Genomic DNA, 26359 nt, shown 5'->3' with positions numbered 1-26359 from the left:
ACATCAAAGGCATTTCTGAAAAGGTCATGATCTTATCACATTGCTTAGATTAAGCACTGTAAGGATTTGCTTCAGGTTGAGTAGGAAATCTTTAAAATTCTAGACAACTTTCAGAAGACATGTGGACATTTCTCCCTCAGCAACCTCAGTGAATTTGTTGGAAAGCCATAATGTTGACAGGGCTGCTTATTTAATTAACTCATAAGACTGGAAGGTAGTATAGTCAGTGCTTCTTCCATGATTCCAGAGCAGCCAGAGAAAAGACAGCCAGTTGGATCACCATTTTTTTTTTTTTTTTAACCAGCACATCACAGCTCTATCTTTACTTTACCTGTTCTGAAGCTAGTCACTCTGGGCCTGACTCCTCAAGGCTGGCTCTTCTAGCCTACTTGCTCAGACATAAAACTGATCTTACTGTGTAAGTTCCTGCTTAGACAGCTGTCACATCACATCACACCCCAACCCACCTGTATCACATCCTATCACCAAAGCTCTTCCAAACTCAGTCTCTAAATAGTTTGGATCAGTACGAGCCAGCCAACAAACTGTCTCTATCACCCGGGGACTCTATCACTCAAACCTCTTCATTCTTAACTCATCACCAGCATGTGTCAGCCATGTACAACCAGTCTTCCGTCTGATTGCAACAGTTTCTTATCTGACAACATCCCCTAGTACAGACACTATAAGGGGCTTCCCTGGTGGCTCAGTGGTAAAGAATCTGCCTGCAGTGCAGACGTGGGTTTGATGCCCAGGTTAGGAAGATCCCCTGGAGGAGGGCATGGACACCCACTCCAGTTTTCTTGCCTGGAGAATCCCATGGACAGAGGGTCCTGGTGGGCTACAATGCATGGGGTCACAAAGAGTCAGACACGACTTAGTGATTAAACAACAACAGACTCCCTACTCTCATGAGCAACACTCATTACATCAGGCCTATTTCTCACCACACGTCACTACTCACCCTACTTCTTCATCCTTCCTTTTTCCCTTCCCCATTATCTAGCCAAAGCCTATCCATCACCCACCATCAAAAGTCCCTTTCTTCAGAAGGCCTTCCCTGATTGCTTCAACAATGATGAAAGCTATTATATTATGTTTAGCATATATTACTTGACACTTTGAATCTGTTAGTTTAATTGAGGTATAATTTACATACTATAGAATGCACCCATTTAAAATGTACAATTTAATGATTTTTAGTTAACTTACTGAATTGTGCAACCATCACCACAAACCAATTTTACAATACTTAATTACGCCCCAAATATCCATTAGCAGTCACTCTCTGTTCTCATCCCCAGTCCCTGACAACAGCTAGTCTATTATTTATCTCTAAAGATTTGCCTTTTCCGAATATTACTTATGAATGGAATCATATGATATGTGGTCCTTTGCATCTGGCTTCTTTCACTTAGCATAACATTTTTGAGATTTATCCATGTTATAGCATGTATCAGAATTTCATTCTGTTTTATGGCTGAATAAGATTCCATTGTATGGGTATTTTACATTTTACTTATCCATTCAACAGTTAGATATTTGGGTTGTGCCCGCTTTGGGGCTATTAGTAATAACACTGTTACAAATATTCAGGTGTGTTTTGTGAGCATATGTTTTTATTATTCTTATGTCTATACATAGGAGTAGGTCATATGGTAAATTTTTCCAATTTGGTAAATTTATGTTTAATTTTTTTTAGATAACACCTTAAAATCTGCCCATTTAAATAAAGTATTATACAAGTCAATACATTTTAATATATTCACAGAGTTGTGCAGCCGTCACCACGATCAACTTCTGGATGTTTTCACTACCTCAAAAAGTCCCATACCATCACATCCATTATTTACAATCTTCACAGGACCCACGCAAATATTGATATCGAAAGTGAAAGTTGCTCGGTCGTGTCCGACTCTTTGTGACCCCATGGACTGTAGCCCGCCAGGCTCCTCTGTCCATGGAATTCTCCAGGCAAGAATGCAGGAGTGGGTTGCCATGCCCTTCTTCAGGGGATCTTCCCAACCCAGGGACTGCATCTGGGTCTCCTGTATTGCAGGAAAATTCTTTACCATCTGAGCCACCAGGGGAGCCCCAAGTATTGATAATACACCCCTAGTTTTACAGATAAAGAAAGAGAAGATCAGCAAAGCCACACACCCACTAAATATCATAGCCTGCATGAGAATCCAATCTGTATGACTTGATAACTCACAATATTTCCACATTACCATATAGTCACTAATCCTCTTCTTTGAGATCACTCTAGGATATTCATTTGATTTCCTGTTTATGTCTCTCATTTAGTAATTAATTATGAACTTCCTTATCTATGTCTTATACTTCAAAAATAATGCCTTGTATCTACGATCAAACCTTAAGTTTATGAAGAACAAGAAGCACATACAGTAGCCCCCAACCATCCTTGGCGTTGGGGGAGAGATATGTTCCAAAAGCCCAAGTGGATGCCTGAAATCTCAAATAATACCAAGCCCTGTATATAGACAGATAGTTAGATAGTATTGAATATATATTGTTTATATATATATTCAATACTTTTACCCTATATGTATATATATTCAATACTTTTTCTTATACATACATACCTATGATAAAGTTTAAATTATAAATTAGTACAGTAAGTGATTAAAACAATAATAATCAAATACAAAAATTATAACAATATACTTTAATAAAATTTATGGTAATGTGATATCTCAAAATAGGTTACTGTACAGATTTAATGTCTTTTTCATCTTAACTAAGCACTAAACATGCACTGTGGCCATAACATTATCAGTTTGAGGTGCAACAGCAAAACTAGCACTAATTTATTTTCCCTTCTTCAATTTCCTAAAGAGGTTTGTTCTTACCACAGATCTTAGCAACCTCAGTAAGTAATTTTTTTTCCCTTCCTTATGAAGTCAAGAACTTTCTCCTTTTCACTTAAAGGAAGCACTTTAAGTATTCTCTTTGGCATAACAGAATTGCCAGCATCACTCCTCTTGTGCTTTGAGGCCATTATTAAGTAAAATAAGGGTTACCTCTCAATCAATACCCAAGGTGGCTACTAAAAGGCTGCCCAGTGCTCTGGACAAACTCATGACTCACCTCCAGGCAGGATGGAGTGGACAACATGAGATTTCATAATGCTACTCAGAACAGCATGTAATTTAAATCATGAATTGTTTATTTCTGGAATTTTCCATTTATTATTTTCAGACCACAATTGCCTGCAGGTAACTGAAACCATAGGTAAGGTGGAACAACTTACTATACTTTCTTTGCCTTCTCCTCAGTCTCAAGAAGTACTCAGTGAAAGTTATTCTTTAATATTAACCTAAATTTGTACTCATATTAAGGTCAATTTTCAGTCTTTTCCTTTAGTGTCAATATAGCACCAGCAGCTGAAGTCCCATATTTTAGTCACTTCACCCCATAACTACCTTTACGAAGAATTGCTCCAGCAACATGTACTTAGTCTGCACTGCGCAGTCTTGTAGATCTTCATGTTTTACCTGAATTTGGACTTGTCCTGAAGGTGCTGCTGTAAATATGTAGACCCTGTCTTCCCAATTTGATAAAAGCTTCTCATGGACAAATACTATGTCTTTTTGCTTGGGATCCCCTCTGACAACCAGCGTAGTGATGAATAAACAACATGTCTCCAATAAATGCTTCTTCCAGTGTTTGAACACTATCATCATCTCTCATGATGATACCCGCCCCTGTTCTGGAAGAATGGAACCTGGCATTCTTCCACATGCTTAGGCTGCTATAATTACTGTGTGCCTTTGGAAAAATTACTGCCCAGCCCTGGGCCTTTGTTTTGCCATCTGTAGCATGGGTATTGTTTGGAATGAGAAAAATCTCAGTGGTGTTTCCCACTTCTGAGCTATCTGTTCAATGTGCTTACTAGAAGTTCTCAGTCATACATTCAATAGTTTAAGTATTCAATCATTTTTGCTTTGATAAGAATAAGTGAAGTGAAGTGAAGTCACTCAGTCATGTCCAACTCTGTGACCCCATGGACTGTAGCCTATCAGGCTCCTCTGTCCATGGGATTTTCCAGGTAAGAGTGCTGGAGTGGGGTGCCATTTCCTCTCCATGATATGAATAAAGTGCTTACTAAAAACTCTTACTACCTTTCTACATTCATTTTTATTAACCTGGGCCAGTTTTTACTTCTTTGTGGCAAAATAAGCATGTAATAATATCTTTCATTCAACTTCAGATACTTTGCTATACTTATCACACTTTAAAATTGCAAAAATCTTTTCTCATGTCTAACGTTTTTCCTTCAAAGGATGACCTGCTCTCCTGGATTCCCTTCTTAGACACATCCTATAGCAACTTTCCTACTTCATTACATTTGTATTTGCATTTTTCTTTTCTGCTAGTTTTTTTTCTTTAGAAAAAACTGAGACAGAAATAAGACTTGGATATCAAATGCTGTTGTATTTCAAAAGAAATGGAGCATTTTCTCATTAACTGTTAGAAAAATGAGCATAAAATTTGATAAGGATTAAAATAATTGGAAGAAACTGGAAGTTTTCCAAAATTTTCATCCAGAGAAACCATTTAAACAGACTATTTTATTTTTAAACAGCACCTTACCTTTATATATAGTCTTGTACCTAAACTAGCACGTTAATTTCAAAATGTTATTAGATAACATTTATACAGTTAATAATAGATCTTGTTGCCATGGAACCTTAACCGAATTTTCTAGCTCTGAGAGTTGATTTTTCAGCAATTGAGCCCTTAGCTCTACTGTTTCATTAACAGATTTTTTATATGAATGTAATTATTTGGATGAGGATATTGAAAACATTTCCTAGTTTGCAAATGATACTCAAATTGGAAGAAAAGCAAATGATGAAGGAACTGTAATTGAAACCTTAAAGATGCATATTATTCAGGTGACTGAATCAACATAAGGCAAAATACATTCCTATACTAAGGATACTTGGGAATAAAGTACAATCAAGATTTTCCTACTCTCTGATCTATCACCATCTCCACATCTACCTTGACCAAGTCTGCCACTCAACACACACCTCATAAGAATAATAATTGAAGTGATCAGGAGAGAAAGGAAACACTCTTGAAATTACTGGCCCCAGGTAAAGTAGAACTAGGAGATTTTTACTGGTTTAATAATCTGCCAACGGCAAGACTATAAGTCAACCAAAAGAATCCAGTTTATAGCCAAGATGTTCATTATAGTACAACTGGACTTGAACCAACAGTATTGATCATTCTCTTTCTGTTCAGGACCACTGCTTTACTAATTAAAATGTGATCACTAGCCCAAGTGTTGAAACAGATGGAGAAACACAATGTTTTCACATCTGGATTATTCTCATTGAGTGGAAAATCAGAAATGCATTATCATAACTTATACCTATGAGGAAAAAGAGGACAAATCCTGGGGCATGATAACAGAGGACACGTCATCTTCGGTTGGCAGTAACTAAAGATTTGTAGGAAATGATCAACTTATGTAGTTCTGGAGGCAAGAACTCCCAGGAAATGACAGAGGATGAAGTCTTTTACAAAGAAGCTTCAGATTTACATTTAGAGAGAGGGTCTATTTTACAAATGTGGGTTCTGAATTCAAACTTGTCACATGTTTAGTGAGAAGCAGAATTGTTATGTGAACTCAATTCAGCTGTTTTAACCAAGAATCATATCTCAAATTTAGGAATAAGCCAAAGGAGTATATGTAATTAGTGAGTAATAAGTGTGACTCCTATTTGAGTGGCCTGAAACTTGTTACTAAATTTCTATGAGTTTCAGTTTTTTAATTCATATAATTAATGTGAACAATAAGAGATAGTGTCTAACATAGTAAAGTAGGTACTTGATAAATAGGATTATTATAATTAGTATTAATTATTAGTGAGAAAATATGTTTTCCATTTACCCCACCTCATTACTTGCTTATTGATGGCAGTGTTTCCTAATTGCAGTCTCTATTTTTTTTTTTTTTTTATAATTTACTTCATGGTAGTTGTATCTGCAAACCAAATCCATTGTGACGATGGCAAACATACAGAAATAGCAATGCATTGAAGGTAATAAACAGAACATAAAAGATATTGCTCCCATAATGAAAATGTATTTGTAGTCTAGCTGGGGAGATACAACATAAGCACTGATATGAAATGGTTTACCATCTAACATCATTAATAAGATTATCCACAATATTTGAAAAGCTTAGTAAATGTTCACAAGCACACTGGCTGGTTTTAAAGTATTAACTATTACTTGCAGCTCTATAAATTAAGGACTATTATTATTCCCATTTCACAGATGAAGAAACCGACACCAGAACCTTAAATTGGTTCTCCAATGTCACACAGGTAATAAGTGCCAACAGGAGGATTAAAATCGATCTCTAAAGGCCATGAGCTTAAACACTTCACTATACTGCTCTCATATCTATCAATCATGTACAGAAAAAATTCCTAAAGGGCTGTGGATGGAAAACTAAATGATTTCAAACAAGAAAGAAAGACTGGACAATATACAAAGATAATAAATGCCTCTAAAGTAATGGAATAAAATTCCATGTTTCATTCATTAAAAGGGTGGGTCATGTTGAAAAGGCCAAGATATCTGATGATAATCAGTGGCATCAGAGTATACTATTTCAATCTCCATTTATCAGAGGCCTTTCTTGAGGAAGGACTATTTTTGTAATAAAATATGCTGGTCATATTGGAACAATATATTTGAAAGCCACAATTTTTATCTCAATAATCATAATGAAAATCTTTCTGTATATTGCAAGTATTTCTGATAAACAATATGCAATTTATTTTGAATGATTTTTCATCTTGTCCAAATTTTATTTCTAATAGTGGCTTATGTTCTGCCACAAACATTTCTCAGATAAACTTCTTTTAGTTGTGAGAACACTTTCTTGGCTGCAATATTTCTCCATTGTCCTATCCATTCAAACAGGTTACAATAAAAATCCTATTATGTGATTTTTCATGGGATTGAGAAAAGAAAACATCACGAAGAGGAAAATGATAAAAGGAAGATATATTGCTCCATGGAGACTTTCCTCAGGAGCTTTCTCTGTAGCTGACAGCTGTGCATTTACATCTGTTTCAGGACAACATGGAGGCAGTAAGGGATCACGTGCAGGCTTTCTGTTTTGGTAATCCCAGTTTCCCACCATGAAATGCTCTCCTTACACTGCTGTAATGTAAAAGAACCACCTGAGGCTGAGATGAGAAGCAGGGATAATCATGTGAAGCATGCCTCACTTATTTGAGACTCAGATCACTGATTGCCCCAGCCCTGTGTTTTCTAGTGTTTTCCAGGTAGGTTTCCTAGCTCAACACTACTCAAAGTTTGGTTCATGGAAAGCAGCACCAATATTAGCATCACCTGGAAGCTTGTTAGAACTACAGAATCTCAAGCCCCACCCCAGATCTACTGAATGGAGATCTGCATGTTAACAAAATCCCATGGTGATTCCTGAGCACCTTCAAGTCTGAGAATCACTGCTCTAGAGATGGTAAGATGCCCAGTTAAAGAAAATATTTTCTTTCTCTCTGAGGTAACTGAGAGGGGACATATGAAAAGACCCTGACCAACAAACAATGAAAAATTAAAGGATCAACTTAAGAAAAAAATTTAAAGTACAAATCCAGATATATTTACCAAGCATTGACCTGCTTACCTATGAGCCTCAATTAACTCAGTTTCTTCCCTCAGTTTGTTGGGAGGAAATGAAGAGCAATACTAGCTCAGCTGTAGAATATTCTCAAATTTATTGTCATCAGAGTAAGTATTATTATATAACATTTATTCACTGTGTACTATATGCCATGCAACTTCCTAGATACTTTTCCATACTTTTCACTTTAATCTACACATGACTTTGGAACCTAAGCTCATAACCACTTCCTTCCTTTCTGATCTTTTCTCTAATGTGACTCTAGGATATCTTTTCTGGCACAATGTGAATGCACTACTATTCCATACCTTCACTGAGTGAGAAATATATTTTCCCATAGGCTCAAAATTTTCTGTCCAAGGCTTCTTTGCCTATATGTTCTCCAGAGATATTTAGCCTCACTCCTGGAAGTGTCCCTGACTCTGATCTCCTGCTTCCCCATCTCCCACTCCCATACATATCCTGAATACTCATTTTCTCTGTCTTCTGGTTTAACTGGAACATACTGACTTAGCAATTGTTATGTTTGTTTTATTCTTTGTAAAGCTCAATGTTTTAGTCTATCTTTCTGGGTGACATTTTTGTCCCGATCCTTTTATCAGCCATGTAGCTTTTCATTCTAAGGTCTGTAAAGACAGAAGCTATATTTGGTTCTCCACTATATTTCCAGAGTTTAGCACAGTGTCTAACATAAAATAAGTACTCAAAAACATGTGTTCACTGAACAAATAAATGATAGTGACAGCAGTTTCCATGGAATGCATATCTGTAGGAGCTCTTCTCTATCTGTACCCATCCCTTAGATTATCTTGTCCAGTCCCACAGTTAAATAAATCCACCCCTCAAATTGTAACTTCAATCCTGACCACACCTTGAACTTCACACTCATGTATCCAACTGCTTACTCCTATCGGCCACTAGGTAAGAGAGATCTCAAGTTGTTCAAAATCTGTCCCTTGATTCTCCACCTTTATAACCCCACCTCTGTAAATTGCATCACTACTTACCCAGTTACTCAGACTAAAAATCTCGTGCCCTGCCTGGTTCCTCTTTCCCTTCTATCCCATAGCCAAGTGATCAGCAAATTGTAATCAAGTTTACCTTCAAAACACCTTCTGAATCTAACCAGTCGTCAGCACTCTCTCATCCACACCACTATCAGCCTGCACCTAGGCTATGGCAATAACCTTTTACACTGGCCTCACTGTTTCAATTCTTGCCTTCCTCAAGTCTCTTTCTAGCCAGCAACCAGGGTAATCTTTTAAAACATAAATCAGATCTCATAACTCCTCTGCTCAAAGGCCTTCAATGGCTTTCTGGCAAACATAAAGTGAATTCACCACCATGGCCTACAGGGTCCCACACAACCTGTTCCTGCCTCCCTCAAAATCACTCAGCTCCAACCTCATTGGCTTGCTTTCGGTTCTTCTAATACTCCAAGCTTAACCCCACCTCAGGGCATATTGACTTATTAATCAATCTGTTTGCAATGCCAGTCTCTTCTCCCTAGGTTTTGTATGGTTACTGACTGTACTTCATTCATGTTTCTGTTCAAGTGTCACCTCCTCAAGAATAAGGATGACTCTGATGACCATCATAGCCAAAACCTATTCCTACTGCATTATACCATTCTTTACCCCTTTGTCTTGGGTTATTTTCTTCATAACATTTATACCTAACACATTACGCCTCCACGTGTTTATTCATTTACTGTTTGCCTTCCCATTAGAATACGAGTTCCATGAAAGCAGGAACTTGGAAGATCTTCTTTATTATTGCACAGAACCCCTGGTGCCTAGAACACTATCTGGCACATGGAAGGCACACCAATAATATTCACTAAGTGAATGAAGACTGGTGGACATCACCTTTGTCTTTAAAACCTTCCTCATCCTAGTAGGTCTTCCCTGGTGGCTCAGTTGGTAAAGAGTCTGCCTGTAATATGGGAGACCAGGTTCAATCCCCAGGTCAGGAAGATACCCTGGAGAAGGGCACGGCAAGCCACTCCAGTATTCTTGTTTGGAAAATCCCATGGACAGAGGAGCCTGGCAGGCTACAGTCCATGGGGTCACAGAGTCAGACACCACTGAGTGACTGACACTTTCACTTGTCATCCTAGTATTCTCTTTTTGAGCCAAATGAGTAGGTGCCCCTTTTTGTCTTTCATAAAGCCTGACATCTCTTGTGGTCTTCCCACAAAGATTAACTTTCTTATTGAACAAATGTATCTACTTCTTGGTTTATTTACAAGTATACATAATTATCATGTTCCAATCCCAATAAATGCTTAACCCTCCCTTCTAGTCGCATTTTTTATTCCTGCTGTCTAGATTCTGTTACCCTCATCAGTCAAGTCTGCTTAACATTACATCTATTGGCCCTGACTCCCCTCTGCCACTTCTGAAGCTGAACATGTCCTGCCTGGGCTTTTGTACCCAGGTCATGACTCTGGAAAAATTTACCAGTCTGAAACCCTGATAGGACTTCCTACAACAAAGAAATGTCCGTGTGTGTGTGTGTGTGTGTGTGTGTGCGCGTGCATGCATAATCTATGAGAATACTAAATCTTTTGAAAGTCCTTCAGAATCCTCATATTTTAAAAGATTCCAAAAACCTTGGCAACCATATGCTTCCAAGTTTTTAGGACAGCTCTTATTTGAGAGAATTTTATTATTTCCAATAATGGTAATTTATTAAAGGACATATGATGTATGTATCTCTTTAGACTGTCACCACAAATACATTCATGTGTTAAAAAAAGAAAATAGGTCACTCAGGCCATGGTCCTTTGTTAGCCTAGATCCTGGATCCCCACAGACTTCAGCAATAGCTCCCTGGAGTAGTCTCCTCCTTGTCATCTTGTTACTAATTTTCACTAGGAGGGTGGAAGTGAAGGAGGGGATTTTCAAGTCCATTAGTAAGACCAGAAGAGTTTGCATTTCTTCCAGTATGTTCCCAGCTCTTTTAGTTGAGTGTGAAAACAACATAAAGGTCATGAGGACTGTAACTCAAAAACCTGAAGCTATCTTTTCACATCCTGCGACTCCCTTTGTCTTACCTTTTCCTTCTCTTCCCAATTATGTATGCCCCTCTTCTCCAGACACACATGTACTATACTCCTTCACACTACTCCCTGGCTACCAGGGGTTTGATTTGTCAAACCTCAGCCAGCCAGTCATCAGTCAGCCATCTATCCACCTAATCAACAAGCCTTTGCATATTACTACCTGCTGGGAACTGTGCTTGGTGCTGGGAATAGAGAAATGGAAGAAATGGGTGAAGTCTCTAAGAGGCACTTGCTTAGAATACTTCCTGAGAGCTACTTCTTTCCTTTATATCTTAAGTACTTAGACTGGCAGCTCAGTTCATATTCCGTCCTTCTGGTAGCACTGCTGCTGCTGCTGCTAAGTCGCTTCAGTCGTGGCCGACTCTGTGCGACCCCATGGACTGCAGCCCACCAGGCTCCCCCGTCCCTGGGATTCTCCAGGCAAGAACACTGCAGTGGGTTGCCATTTCCTTCTCCCAATGCATGAAAGTGAAAAGTGAAAGTGAAGTCGCTCAGTCGTGTCTGACCCTCAGCGACCCCATGGACTGCAGCCTTCCAGGCTCCTCCATCCATGGGATTTTCCAGGCAAGAGTACTGGAGTGGGGTGCCATTGCCTTCTCCATCTGGTAGCACTAGATATTAATAATAACAATAAAGTACCTTTTCCTAAAAACTTCAATAATTTCTTTAGAAATTCATTGGTCTCCTGCAGTCCCTGATATACAATAGTAGCAACAATAGTGACCATTTTAATTGCCTGCTATATTCCAGGCAACGAACTGTTTTATACATATTTTATCTTTTCATCCATAACAAACTAAGGTTCAGAGAGGTTAGGCCATTTGCCTAAAGTCACTACCTACCTGGTAGCAAAGCTAGGGCATGCCTGACCCCCAATCCTACACTCATCATTCTGTTTCATGCTAGATTAAGTGTCTTAACCCAAAGCTGAGTCATTTGCAACAACTGAGGGTTGTTTGAGGGACCTCCATGGTATCTCCCCACTCAAACTAGAAAGACAGTAAAGGACAAATTTGAAATATGGGTGAACAACCAGAAAGAGGGGGGACCCAGCAGTAAGGAAAAGAGAGTTTTAGGCAAGTGAATGGTCAACCTTTTGATGTACCTACTTGGAGCAGAAATTGAGTTCTTTATTATTGTTTTCCATAGTGCCATTTGCTTTCCAGAAAAATTACATTTACTCTCTTCGATAAGTACAGGAGATTGCCAGTCTTCAGATCTTCATAAGAACTAATCTTTGTGAATGTTATTGGCAAAAAATATCTGCTTTTAATTTGTATTTTCCATATGTTTATTGTCGATGTGCATTTCTTTGCATTTCCTACTCAGATTGTTGCCTTTTTCCTATAGGAGTGTTCACTTTTTTCTTAAGACTTATAAGAGGTATTTATCTATTATACATATTAGACCTGTGTCATATGCATTGCACATATTTTGCATGTTTATGAGCTGCCTTTTCATGTTGTTAATTGTATTTTTTATGAACAAATGTTGTTTGTTATAGATTTAAACCCAAAGCCCTTCTTCTGGGATTGCTCTTCATCATAAAATTAAATAGCCAACTCTATTTGTTTTCAGTTTTAAACTTTTACAACATTTAACTCAAATGTTTCAAAAAGTTATTTAGGTATCTAATGTGAAGTGGGACTCTAGTCTGAGGTTTTATGGTAAACTCCTTCACCTCTCGAATGGCTAATTTTCAAAGAACTATTTATTGAATTATTCTTTATCCCATTGTTCATGGCTTTTATAATCATAAGCATGATAATTTTTCAAAGCTATCTGTTTCATTTTATTCACCCTTTCATCCTTACAATCTTACCATACTAATAATTATTCTAACTTGGTGATACATCTTAGTATCTTTTATTGATATTTTAAACACATTTTTAACTATTAAAATCTTTATTCTTCCAAAGTGAACTTTAGAATCATTGTCAATAAGTAAACAGAATTTTTTGTTGAATTTATATGAAACATAAATTAAATTTTAATTTCCTAAATCAAGAATACACAGAAGAACTGTACAAAAAAGATCTTCACGACCCAGATAATCATGATGGTATGATCACTCACACTCACCTAGAGCCAGACATCCTGGAATGTGAAGTCAAGTGGGCCTTAGGAAGCATCACTACAAACAAAGTTAGTGGAGGTGATGGAATTCCAGTTGAGCTATTCCAAATCATGAAAGATGATGCTGTGAAAGTGCTGCACTCAATATGCCAGCAAATTTGGAAAACTCAGCATGGGCCAAAGGACTGGAAAAGGTCAGTTTCATTCCAATCCCAAAGAAAGGCAATGCCAAAGAAAGCTCAAACTACCGCACAATTGCACTCATCTCACACGCTAGTAAAGTAATGCTCAAAATTCTCCAAGCCAGACTTCAGCAATATGTTAACCGTGAACTTCCAGATGTTCAAGCTGGTTTTAGAAAAGGCAGAGGAACCAGAGATCAAACTTCCAACATCCACTGGATCATCGAAAAAGCAAGAGAGTTCCAGAAAAATATCTACTTCTGCTTTATTGACTATGCCAAAGCCTTTAACTGTGTGGATCACAGTAAACTGTGGAAAATTCTGAAAGAGATGGGAATACCAGACCACCTGACCTGCCTCTTGAGAAACCTGTATGTAGGTCAGGAAGCAACAGTTAGAACTGGACATGGAACAACAGACAGGTTCCAAATAGGAAAAAGGAGTATGTTAAGGCTGTGTATTGTCACCCTGCTTATTTAACTTAAATGCAGAGTACATCATGAGAAATGCTGGGCTGGTGGAAGCACAAGGTGGAATCAAGATTTCCAGGAGAAATATCAATAACCTCAGATATGCAGATGACACCACTCTTATGGCAGAAAGTGAAGAAGAACTAAAGAGCCTCTTGATGAAAGTGAAAGAGAGAGTGAAGAAGTTGGCTTAAAACTCAACATTTAGAAAACTAAGATCATGGCATCCAGTCCCATCACTTCATGGCAAATATATGCGGAAACAGTGGAAACAGTGGCTGACTTTATTTTTCCGGGCTCCAAAATCACTGCAGATGTTGACTGCAGCCATGAAATTAAAAGACGCTTACTCCTTGGAAGGAAAGTTATGACCAACCTAGACAGCACATTAAAAAGCTGAGACATTACTTTGTCAACAAAAGTCCATCTAGTCAAGGCTATGGTTTTTCCAGTGGTCATGTATGGATGTGAGAGTTGGACTATAAAGAAAGCTGAGAGCAGAAGAATTGATGTTTTTGAACTGTGATGTTGGAGAAGACTCTTGAGAGTCCCTTGGACTGCAAGGAGATCCAACCAGTCCATCCTAAAGGAGATCAGTCCTGGGAGTTCATTGGAAGGGCTGATGTTGAAGCTGAAACCACAATACTTTGGCCACCTGATGCGAAGAGCTGACTCATGTGAAAAGACTCTGATTATGGGAAAGATTGAGGGCAGGAGTAGAAGGGGACAACAGAAGATGAGATGACTAGATGGCATCACCGACTCAATGGACATGCATTTGGGTAAACTCCGGCAGTTGGTGATGGACCAGGAGGCCTGTCATGCTGTGGTCCATGGGGTCACAAAGAGTCGGACATGACTGAGCAAATGAACTGAACTGTACTGAAATCAATTAAATTGGAAAACTTGGCATATTTTAGTAATTCAGATATCCTAGCAAAGAACATGATGCATCTGTCACTTTAATCAGATTTTACTTTATGTTTCTCTAGAAATTTTAGTAATTTTGAAGAAAATATAGGCTTTATATTTTTCTTGTTAAAGTCATCCTTAGAATTTGAAGATATTTTAAGTATTGCCAATAAACTCTTTTTTTTTTCATATTTATAATTTCTAACTGGTTATTGCAGAGAAATCAACAGAGGAGAATAGCACAGCCCAAAGGGACTACATTAATAGGCCATTAAAAAAAAAGAACATTGTCATTTAGGAAACATGTTCTCTGCTTGAAGTTGCCTTTTGTAGAATCAAAGAGTTATGATGTTACATACCACCCATCAAACTCAGAGAATTTAAGACCATGTTCTCATTCAACAGTCATCATTCTCAGATGAGAGAGCAACCATTTATCAAGACACAGGAAGAAAGTAGCTCTCCCCAAGTCAAAGCACTGGGACAAAAACAATGATTCTGATTAAATTATCAAAAGAAAATTTCACAGTCTGCAATTGTGTTTGGCAAGTTTAAATCCCAAATGAAATTTTAGAGGAGATGTTATGTGCCCTTGAAAAGCAAGTTTACAATGAAAATGCTGACAGGCCTTATAAGAGAAGACTGAGCATTTCTAATGTCACTTATGTGTAAATAACAATATCTGTATACATAGGCAATATATGTAAACTATGTTTTTTTTCCCCTGAGAATCACTGTCTTATTTATCATATTCAATGTCCATTATCTCCCTTAAAATTACCTTTAGGGCATAATCAATCTACATAGCCATTTCAATTATTTAGACAATATATCATATTTCAATATTTCATACAGAAAAATATTTTCTTCTAACTCATTAATTATAACTAATGCCTATGATGTCTGAGCACAAATATATTAGCTACTTTTTTGTAAAGACTAAGGCTGATTCAGTAAATTTAAAATTCACAGAAGGCGATTTCACGTATAAATTCCAGGTTACTAGTATAGAAAACAGTTTAAATTTTGGGGAAATCAATATAAAGCATGAAAAGAATTCTTATTAAGTGCCATCTGAAGTCACAGGTGAGAGACTAGTAAAGGCGTAAGGTCATTCTACTTTTCTAAACCATTAATCAGTTTGTTGTGGTCATCTGTGATCTTCTAGCAACTTCTACAAAAATCACTAAGATTAAAAGCAAAGAGATGAATGTACAAAATGAAACGGAAATAAAAAACAGGAGCATCCCTTTGTTCCAAAACATAAGTACATACAAAAAAAAAAAAAAACTTACATTGATGGGGGTATGTTAGAGCGTCACAGAAACCAAGTGAAAGATCTCCAAAGTTGGAGCAATTTGAACAACAACAATAACAAAAAATAGTATTGGACCTAAAGTATAACTTCATTGTTAACACTAGCAAGCGGGTATTCTTTCTGCCCCCTTCTGATGCCTATGTCAGAAGCTTTCTCTATCTCCTTTATACTTTAATAAAACTTTATTACACAAAAAAATAAATAAATAAATAAATATTCCTGAGTCCACACTGATATAAGTAAATGACTGAATACATAAATGAATGCATGGACTTCCCTGGTGGTCCAGTGGTTGAGAATCTGCCTGCCAATGCAGGAGAAACAGGTTCATTCCCTGCTCCAGGAAGATCCCACATGCTGCAGGCCAACTCTCCAGGCCACAACTACTGAGCCTGCACGCTAGAGTCCAAGGGCAATAACAAAATAAGCCACCGCAATGAGAAGCCCACGCACCACCACTACAGAGTAGCCCCAACTCGCCACAACTAGACAAAGCCTGCGTGCAGTAATAAAGCCTCAGCACAGCCAAAAGGTAAAAAACCCAAACTAAAACAATAAATTACATAAATGAATGAGAGAGAAGAGACAGATATCCTGTGCAGTACTCCAAATAACTTGTGGTGATATTCTGCCTTCAAGGAAGTGGACTCTAACTCTACTCACTAAGTGTGGACTGCACATAATGATTTTCTTCCTGAGAGTACACTATAGAAAGGGGGGAAAGCATGAGTTTACAGTGAAAAACCCTAACAAACACTATTAGAGTCAGGTGATGCAAGGCAAATATCAACAAAAAGTCCTGCTGATAATATGTACCTATGATAATTTGTGAAGAAAACTGTATTTGTCTCTGTAGTCTTCCTCCCAAACACCCATGACCCCAGGCTAATTATGAGGAAAACATACCACATATTCCAATAAAAAGCCATCCTACAAAATACATGACCTATATGCCTTAAAACTGTCCATATCATCAAAAAAAAAAATCTGAGGAATTGCCAGAGTCAAATGGAGTCTAGGGCGATATGACAAGTAACTGTAGTGTGGTAACATGGATGGGATCCTAGAACAGAAAAATGACATCAGGTAAAAACGAGGAAATCTGAATAAACTATTGCCTTCAGTTAATGAATCAATATAAGTTCACTAATTGTAACAAATGTGCCATAATAATGCAAGATGTTAATAAGAGGGGAAATTCTGTGTGGGGGTGTGAAGGGGGGCATAATGGCAAATCTCTAAACTATCTGTTTAATTTTTCTGTAAACCTAAAACTGTTGCAAATAAACTTTATTTTATAAAACAGCAGACATCAGAAAAATTAGGAGATTATCCCAGATGGCTCAGCGGTAAAGAATCCGCCTAAAATGCAAGAGGCACAGGAGACCTGGGTTTGATCCCTGGGTAGGGAAGATCCCCTGGAGGAGGAAATGGAAACCCACTCTGGTACTCTTGCCTAGAAGATCCCATGGACAGAGGAACCTGGCAGGCTACAGTCCATGGGGACACAAAGAGTCAGACGTGACTGAGCACGCACGCAGACAATAGAAAAGAAAGAGGAAAAAACAACTCCCAGACCTCTTGCAGGAAAAAGGGTATAAAGACAAGACCAAGGAGGCTTTTCCTAACATTGAGTCCACTTTGTATAAATGTCAATGTCATAACATTGCTCATTACAATAGGATCAATTACAATATGAATAAAATCATAGCTTAAGAATAACTATACACAGTAAAATCTTGATATAAAACAGTCCTTCTCCATCACCAGTGATGACAAGAGCATTCACTGTACTTTAAATTAGTCCAAAGACTGTTTGATTTCCTAAATGGGATGCCAAAAGGGGATCAGAGGGCTGAGTAGAGGTTTGTCCTAGAATCTATAATATCAACCATGGATTCTAACCATAGGATCTTAGGGCTCAAAGGACCTCAAAAAGATCAGCCGATCCAAGTTTATTATTGTCTATAACATTTTACAGGGGTGTTGATCTTTTATAAAGATCTTCAGAGAGGGTTCATAAATTATCAGGGTCATCTGCACAGTCAATTATGATTTTATCAATTACTTTGTAAGACTTCTGTCAAACTTTACCTGAGGTTACCTGCACTCAGATACTTTTTAAGATTGTTGGGTCTAACAATTAGTACCACTTAGGTAAAGAATCCACCTTCCAAGGAGGAGATGTGTGTGTGATCCCAGGGTTAAGAAGATCCCTGGGAGAAGGAAATAGCAACCCACTCCAGTATTCTTGCTTGGGAAATCCCATGGACAGAGAAGTCTGGGGGCTACAGTCCAATGGGGTCTCAAAGAGTCAGACACAACTTAGCAACTAAACAGCAGCAGCAGAAACTTTAATTACCCTTATACATGACTGGTAAATAAACTCTAAAAAACTATTTAAAAACTAAAAAGCAAGAGGAATGCATCATCTCAAAGGATGTGAGGATATGACATCCACTTAGGGCATGATGAATGTTTTTCTGAATAGTCTGTGATATGGGACACAGTAGGTACTCTTAATCTGACTGTTGAATTAATGAATAAATGAATAAATAGGGCAGTCTTTCAACACGTTTGTTTAGAAGCTCATAGTTTAATCTCATGTTATGTCTCTTAGTGGGCTATTGGATCTGTTTAGAGTCTTTTTTGAGACAGAACTCAATAAAAATATTGGGCATGCTCTATGGGATAAAGCCATAGCAGGTGAGGAAGGGAGTAAGTTGAACCATCCTCCTTTTGGTATTTCTACCATAGAGAAGCACAAAGAAGAACATTCAAGGACACCACAGTCAAGTGGTAAACATGACCCTTTGGGACAGTATTCCTGGAGAGAAGTGAAAGATAGTGACTTCCAGTATTCATCTAAGAGGATTACAGGACATGCCAAAGAGAAAATCTAGAAGTGTGTCTGGAAGTCATGGGTTGAAGAGGAGATCCACCATTGTTGGCCACTCATTCTGCCTCCCTACTTCTCTTTCTATCCCTGCATCCCTACTCCCCCACCAACATGAAAGCCTCAGCTTTTATACATCTTTAGCAATTTCATCATTATCTCTGCCACTATATGTGGCATCTCAAACTTTGACAATTTTGTTGTAATGTTATCTTTTCAAGTGTTTAGAGTTTGAGGCATCAAATTATTCTAGACTATCCAAAATGAAACCTGTTCTGCTCACTTGTAATTCTTCTACTTGCTCATTCAGCAACACAGAGTGTCCAATGCATGCCAGGCACTATGCTAGAAGCTTGAGAAACAAACATGATTAGGACATGATGCTCACCAGTCTATAAAAGATATAAAGGCACATAAACACATAATTGAAGGCAGTGTGGAGACACTGTATAGAAATATGCAAAGAGGGCCATGTTAACATATAGAAATTGAATGCTGCTTAGAGTTAGACTTGAGAAGACTTCACATAGAGGCAATATTTCAACTTGGTCTTGCAGAATGAGTAGGAACTTACTATATCCCGAAGATGGGTAAGACATTGTAGATAAACGGAATAAGAGATAGCTTCATGAGCAAAACACAAAGATATAAAATTATGTTTTACAGTTCAGAAATAGTGACTATGACTGTAATAAATAGAATGGTGGCAAATGAGACTATAGCATGCCAGATTAGGAAGGATCTTATTCACGGTGTCAAGTATTTTAGATATTAATCTTAAGGTAACAAAGAATTGGAAACAGAAAAGTGACATGGCTCAATTGGTAAATTGCTCTGGCTATACTGAAGAGAATGTATCAGTGGGTTGTGGGACAAGACTGGAGACAATGATAGTTAGAAGATAACAGATGACAATAGTCTGGCAGATTCTTTACCATCTGAGCCACCAGGGAAACCCAGGAAGAAAGTAGAAAGCAAAAGGACAGAAGAGAAAACACTGGCGCAGGTTTGTTACTCACAAACAAAAGGGAAAGAGGAAAAATGATTTAAGCATACTTTTAAGCCTATTTTGAAGACAGACGTGAGGAAAGTTGAGGGCGTTCATGCTTGATAACCTGCATTTTAGTGAAATTAGAAGACCTAATCATCTACTGAGAGGAAGACATGGTTGGAAGACAGCTATTCAGAGGAATGGAAAAAGCAGCTTACTTTGGAGGGATAAAAAGATTGTCTTATAAAAGAAATGCTAAGAGATCAGCTAAGTTTGCAAATGTCTAATTGCAGTATAGTCTATTGTAGTATAGGAGACCATGTAAGTGGAGTATGTTAAGCAAATGACACCAGGATGTCAGGAGAACTGATCCATCAGTTCAGTCGCTCAGTCGTGTCCGACTCTTTGCAACCCCATGAATCACAGCCTGCCAGGCCTCCCTGTCCATGACCAACTCCTGGAGTTCACTCAGACTCATGTCCATCGAGTCAGTGATGCCATCCAGCCATCTCATCTTCCGTCATCCCCTTCTTCTCCTGCCCCCAATCGTTGCCAGCATCAGAGTCTTTTCCAATGAGTCAAATCTTTGCATGAGGTGGCCAAAGAACTGGAGTTTCAGCTTTAGCATCATTTCTTCCAAAGAAATCCCAGGGCTGATCTCCTTCAGAATGGACTGGTTGGATCTCCTTGCAGTCCAAGGGACTCTCAAGAGTCTTCTCCAACACCACAGTTCAAAAGCATCAATTCTTCGGCACTCAGCCTTCTTCACAGTCCAACTCTCACATCCATACATGACCACAGGAAAAACCATAGCCTTGACTAGACGGACCTTTGTGGGCAAAGTAATGTCTCTGCTTTTGAATATGCTATCTAGGTTGGTCATAACTTTCCTTCCAAGGAGTAAGCGTCTTTTAATTTCATGGCTGCAGTCACCATCTGCAGTGATTTTGGAGCCCCCAAAAATAAAATCTCACACTGTTTCCACTGTTTCCCCATCTATTTCCCATGAAGTGATGGGACTGGATGCCATGATCTTCGTTTTCTGAATGTTGAGCTTTAAGCCAACTTTTTCACTCTCCACTTTCACTTTCATCAAGAGGCTTTTTAGTTCCTCTTCACTTTCTGCCATAAAGGTGGTGAGGGAGCATAAAGACAGGTGGCCAGAAACCTGCCCCTAGGTAAACAGAATACCAAGAAGGTCATCTAGGGGTCAGGAGAGCTAGATGAAAAAAGTGTTTCCTTTGCATCTAATGTAGACCTATAATTTTAACCTGATGTAATGAACAGACTCATTGGAAAAGACCCTGACGCTGGGAAAGACGGAAGGCAGGAGGAGAAGGGGATGAGATGGTTGGATGGCATTACCGACTTGATGGACATGACTTTGAGCAAGCTCCGAGAGTTGGTGAAGGACAGAGAAACCTGCCGTGCTGCAGTCCATGAGGTTGCAAAGAGTCGGACATGACTGAGCGACTGAACTGACTGACTGATAATTTAAACCATGAGTAGTATTTTTAACGGGACAAATGGATGATGATTTTGTGGTAATTGGGACAAAGGATAGTTACAACTTTATTTTTTTCTTTACCTTAGGATACTTACACCATTATCTGCCAAAGTGATGTTCTGGAAAGAAAGATACCCACATAAAAGTAAGGGAAAACATGTTTGAATAATCCCTACCAACTGCTGAAAGCATGTCCCACCCTTGTATATAAATTCTTTTAATCAAAGCACACATCAAAATTAAACTAGAATGTGACAACTCAGTCTACCAAATAAACACATGCCTTGCTTAACTAGCTTGTCAATCTAAGGATCCCAACAGAAGGAAGCTATTCAATCAAGAAAAGGAAGGAGAAAGGTCAAATTAAAGTGTTTTATGCATTATAAAATTATTATGTTTGCCAATATTACTTTGCAATTAAAGCTTTGTAGACTTTACAGCAGCCAAAAAAGTTGCAGAACTAATTTAACATTTCTCCCCAAAATGTTGTCAATAAAGGCAACAGTAAAAAACTAAAGGCACATTAAAACTGAAGAGGAAAAGTTAAAATTTTACATAATCTCCTGCTCGTTCTGCCTCTATAACTCAGCTTGCTCCTTCAAAGTTGGATCACATAGGTCATGTAGTCTCAGAAAGTGGAGACTTACAATACTAGCAACGGGAGCTTATCTCACTCACCCTTGTCCTGCTCTTTGCAATTGCCTGGCCCCTGCAAACCTGCTTAATCATGCCTGTCTGTAAAGGTCAGGCATTCCCCTCCCAATCTTGACTGCTGTTCCCATGCACATGAAACCCCTTAGTTTAAACCAGCCTATTAACAGCTAGTGTTGCCCACCACAGTCTGTCTATAAAAACTCTGTAACCCCTTTGTTCATGGCTCAGAGCTTAGAGTGTTAACTCCTCTGGGCCTGCTGGCATAATAAACCTGAGTTCTCCAACTCTCCGAGTGTGGTGCTTCGTTTCTCAATTACTGGTTTCTGCGACATTTCTGGAGGCCCCAGCTAGATGCCAACCACACCAGCCCTTTGAGTCACTGGACAGGTGGCTCAGCCAGGCTGGAGCAAAGGAACCCCAAGACGAACAAGGAGGCACGCCACCTGACGGTATTCCAGGTTCTCTTTCAGACCAGTGTTCCAACGCTATGGACAGCCGAATCCCAACTGGACTCATGGGAGGGACGGACCAACTCACCAGGAATGGCCGCAGGATTAGGTAAGGCCCTGGGCCCAGTCCCCAGTCAGGTCCTACCCCAACTGGTAGAAGATAAGACTGATCACCTACTTGGAGCTCCCCTGAAGGGAGCATCAGATAGGGAGAACTGGGGACTCAGGAGAAGAGACGCATTGTGACTGATGATCTCCTTGGAGCTCCCGGGAAAGGAGCAACAGTTAAGGAAACCTGGGTTCTCGGGAGAAGGGAGACACTGTGATAGCCTCTGAATGATTGTGAGTGCATGACTGCTGATTGAACAGAGTGAGAGAAATTTTTCTTTTTGGAAACTGCAAAACCAATTCTTTTTGCACATGCAATTGATAACAACTGGCTTGTTAAAAGACCTGCCTAGGAAAAAGCTTGAAGTTAACCCTTTCCATGTCCTTGAAATACACAGCCAACTTTGCCTGAGACCTCAGCTTTGGGCAAATTAGAACTCCAAGCAAAGAAAAAAAAAGGGGGTCAAAGATATTTTAAATCTCAAACAGAAAACTGTAAGATCTCTGTCTGTCTGTATTTATGTATATCTTTTGTTTTTTTCTGATAATATTATTGAAGTTGTAAATAAGTTCTAATTTAATTGGCCTAAAGAAAGTTCAGTTCTGTTCAGTTGCTCAGTCGTGCCCAACTCTTTGCGACCCAATGAACTGCAGCACGCCAGGCCTCCCTGTCCTTCACCAACTCCTGGAGTCCACCCAAACCCATGTCCATTGAGTCGGTGACGCCACCCAACCATCTCATCCTCTGTCGTTCCTTCTCCTCCTGCCTTCAATATTTCCCAGCATCAGGGTCTTTTCCAATGAGTCAGCTCTTCGCATGAGGTGGCCAAAGTATTGGAGTTTCAGCTTTAACATCAGTCCTTCAGTGAACGCCCAGGACTGATCTCCTTTAGGATGGACTGGTTGGAACTCCTTGCAGTCCAAGGGACTCTCAGGAGTCTTCTCCAACACCACAATTCAAAAGCATCAATTCTTCTATGCTCAGCTTTCTTTATAGTCCAACTCTCACATCCATACATGACCACTGGAAAAACCACAGCCTTGACTAGATGGACCTTTGTTGGCAAAGTAATGTCTGCTTTTTAATATGCTGTCTAGGTTGGTCATAACTTTCCTTCCAAGGAGTAAGCGTCTTTTAATTTCATGGCTGCAGTCACCATCTGCAGTGATTTTGGAGCCCAGAAAAATAAAGCCAGCCACTGTTTCCACTGGTTCCCCATCTATTTGCCATGAAGTGATGGGACTGGAGAAAGTAAGTGCTTACAAATCAAACATTTCTAAATAAAAGAAAAATTAACCTCAATAAATTTCAGATTCAAATAAACTGGGAAATATTCAATATTAAATATCTAGTATTAATGTTTGTTTGCTAATCTAATAAGGAAGTAGGATGTATGTTTTTAATAAAGAAGATATAAAAAATAAAATTACATTTTATAAAGGGAAAAGAAAGTAGGTCTGACTTACAGTTGACTGTTACAAAAAGTGATTAGAAGGTTTGTGGAAAGTAACCCTGAAAAAAAGTTTTGTGGATGGTTAGGACTAAGTTTAAAATAAATTTAATTAAGTTTACCTAAATGAGTTTAAAGTAAGCTAGTGAAAAACTTTAATTCAGCCTTTCTCTCTGTTAAGAAGACATACTTTCTTCAGATGTTGAACTGCTTTTCATAATAAAGTTTCTTTACCTCTTGATCTGTTCTATATTTACCTTTCAAATTTTTTGTTAACTTTGGCTAAGGAAATAAATATTATTTCACAATAACTCATATGATCCTACTGTCTTGTCTCAATGAAAATAAGCCATGCCGTGTGGGGCCACCCAAAACCGATGGTTCATGGTGGAGAGGTCTGACAGAATGTGGTCCACTGGAGAAGGGAATGGCAAACCACTTCAGTATTCTTGCCTTGAGAACCCCATGAACAGTATGAAAAGGCAAAAAGATAGGACACTGAAAGAGGAACTCCCCAGGTCGGTAGGTGCCCAATATGCTACTGGAGATTAGTGGAAAAATAACTCCAGAAAGAATGAAGGGATGGAGCCAAAGCAGAAACAACACACAGTTGTGGATGGGACTGGTGATATAAGCAAGGCCCAATGCTGTAAACAGCAATATTGCATAGTAACCTGGAATGTTAGGTCCATGAATCAAGGCAAATTGGAAGTGGTCAAACAGGAGATGGCAAGAGTGAACATCGACATTCTAGGAATCAGCGAACTAAGATGGACTGGAATTGGTGAATTTAACTCAGATGCCCATTATACCTACTACTGTGGGAAGGATTCCCTTAGAAGAAATGGAGCAGCCATTATAGTCAACAAGAGAGTCTGAAATGCAGTCCTTGGATGCAATCTCAAAATGACAGAATGATCTCTGTTCGTTTCCAAGGCAAACCATTCCATATCATGGTAATCCAAGTCTATGCCCCAACCAGTAATGCTGAAGAAGCTGAAGGTGAACAATTCTATGAAGACCTACAAGACCTTTTAGAACTAATACCCAAAAAGATGTCCTTTTGATTATAGGGGACTGGAATGCAAAAGTAGGAAGTCAAGAAACACCTGGAGTAACAGGCAAATTTGGCCTTGGAGTACAGAATGAAGCAGGGCAAAGGCTAATAGAGTTCTGCCAAGAGAATGCACTGGTCATAGCAAACACCCTCTTCCAACAATACAAGAGAAGACTCTACACATGGACATCACCAGATGGTCAACACTGAAATCAGATCGATTATATTCTTTGCAGCCAAAGATGGAGAAGCTCTATACAGTCAGCAAAAATAAGACCAGGAGCTGACTGTGGCTCAGATCATGAACTCCTTGTTGTCAAATTCAGACTGAAATTGAAGAAGTGGAGAAAACCACTAGACCATTCAGGTATGCCCTAAATCAAATCCCTTATGACTATACAGTGGAAGTGAGAAATATATTTAAGGGACTAGATCTGATAGACAGAGGTGCCTGATGAACTATGGAAGGAGGTTCGTGACATTGTACAGGAGACAGGGATCAAGACCATCTCCAAGAAAAAGAAATGTAAGAAAGTAAAATGGCTGTCTGAAGAGGCCTTACAAATAGCTGTGAAAAGAAGGGAAGCAAAAAGCAAAGGAGAAAAGGAAAGATATTCCCATTTGAATGCAGAGTTCCAAAGAATAGCAAGGAGAGATGAGAAAGCCTTCCTCAGCAATCATTGCAAAGAAATAGAGGGGGAAAAAAGAATGGGAAAGACTAGAGATCTCTTCAAGAAAATTAGAGATACCAAGGGAACATTTTATGCAAAGATAGGCTCAATAAAGGACAGAAATGGTAGGGACCTAACAGAAGCAGAAGATATTAAGAAGAGGTGGCAAGAATACACAGAAAAACTATACAAAAAAGAGTTTCACGACCCAGATAATCACGATGGTGTGATCACTCACCTAGAGCCGGACATCCTGGAATGTGAAGTCAAGGGGGCCTTAGGAAGCATCACTATGAACAAAGCTAGTGGAGGTGATGTAATTCCAGTTGACCTATTTCAAATCCTGAAAGATGATGTTGTGAAAGTGCTGCACTCAATATGCCAGCAAATCTGGAAAACTCAGCAATGGCCACAGGACTAGAAAAGGTCAGTTTTCATTCAAACTCCAAAGAAAGGCAATGCCAAAAATGCTCAAACTACTGCACAACTGCACTCATCTCACATGCTAGTAAAGTGATGCTTAAAATTCTCCAAGCCAGGCTTCAGCAATATGTGAACCATGAACTTCCAGATGTTCAAGCTGGTCTTAGAAAAGGCAGAGGAACCAGGGATCAAACTGCCAACATCTGCTGGATCATGGAAAAAGCAAGAGAATTCCAGAAAAACATCTATTTCTGCTTTATTGACTATGCCAAAGCCTTGGAATGTGCGGATCACAATAAACTGTGGAAAATTCTGAAAGAGATGGGAATACCAGACCACCTGACCTGCCTCTTGAGAAATCTGTATGAAGGTCAGGAAGCAACCCTTAGAACTAGACGTGGAACAACAGACTGGTTCCAAATAGGAAA

At 38.8% G+C, this 26359-nt stretch overlaps 1 protein-coding gene across 1 annotated transcript in view; it reads right to left on the bottom strand.

The window, feature by feature from the left end:
• The window catches only part of LOC106701423 (teneurin-1-like), a 349065-nt gene that overhangs the window by 193482 nt on the left and 129224 nt on the right, over window positions 1–26359 (bottom strand). The window lies entirely within an intron of this gene.

Source organism: Bos mutus, chromosome X, assembly GCF_027580195.1.
Source record: "Bos mutus isolate GX-2022 chromosome X, NWIPB_WYAK_1.1, whole genome shotgun sequence".
NCBI classification, from domain to species: domain Eukaryota; kingdom Metazoa; phylum Chordata; class Mammalia; order Artiodactyla; family Bovidae; genus Bos; species Bos mutus.
Note: the sequence above shows the minus strand (reverse complement) of the source record. Positions and strands in the feature narration are given on the sequence as shown.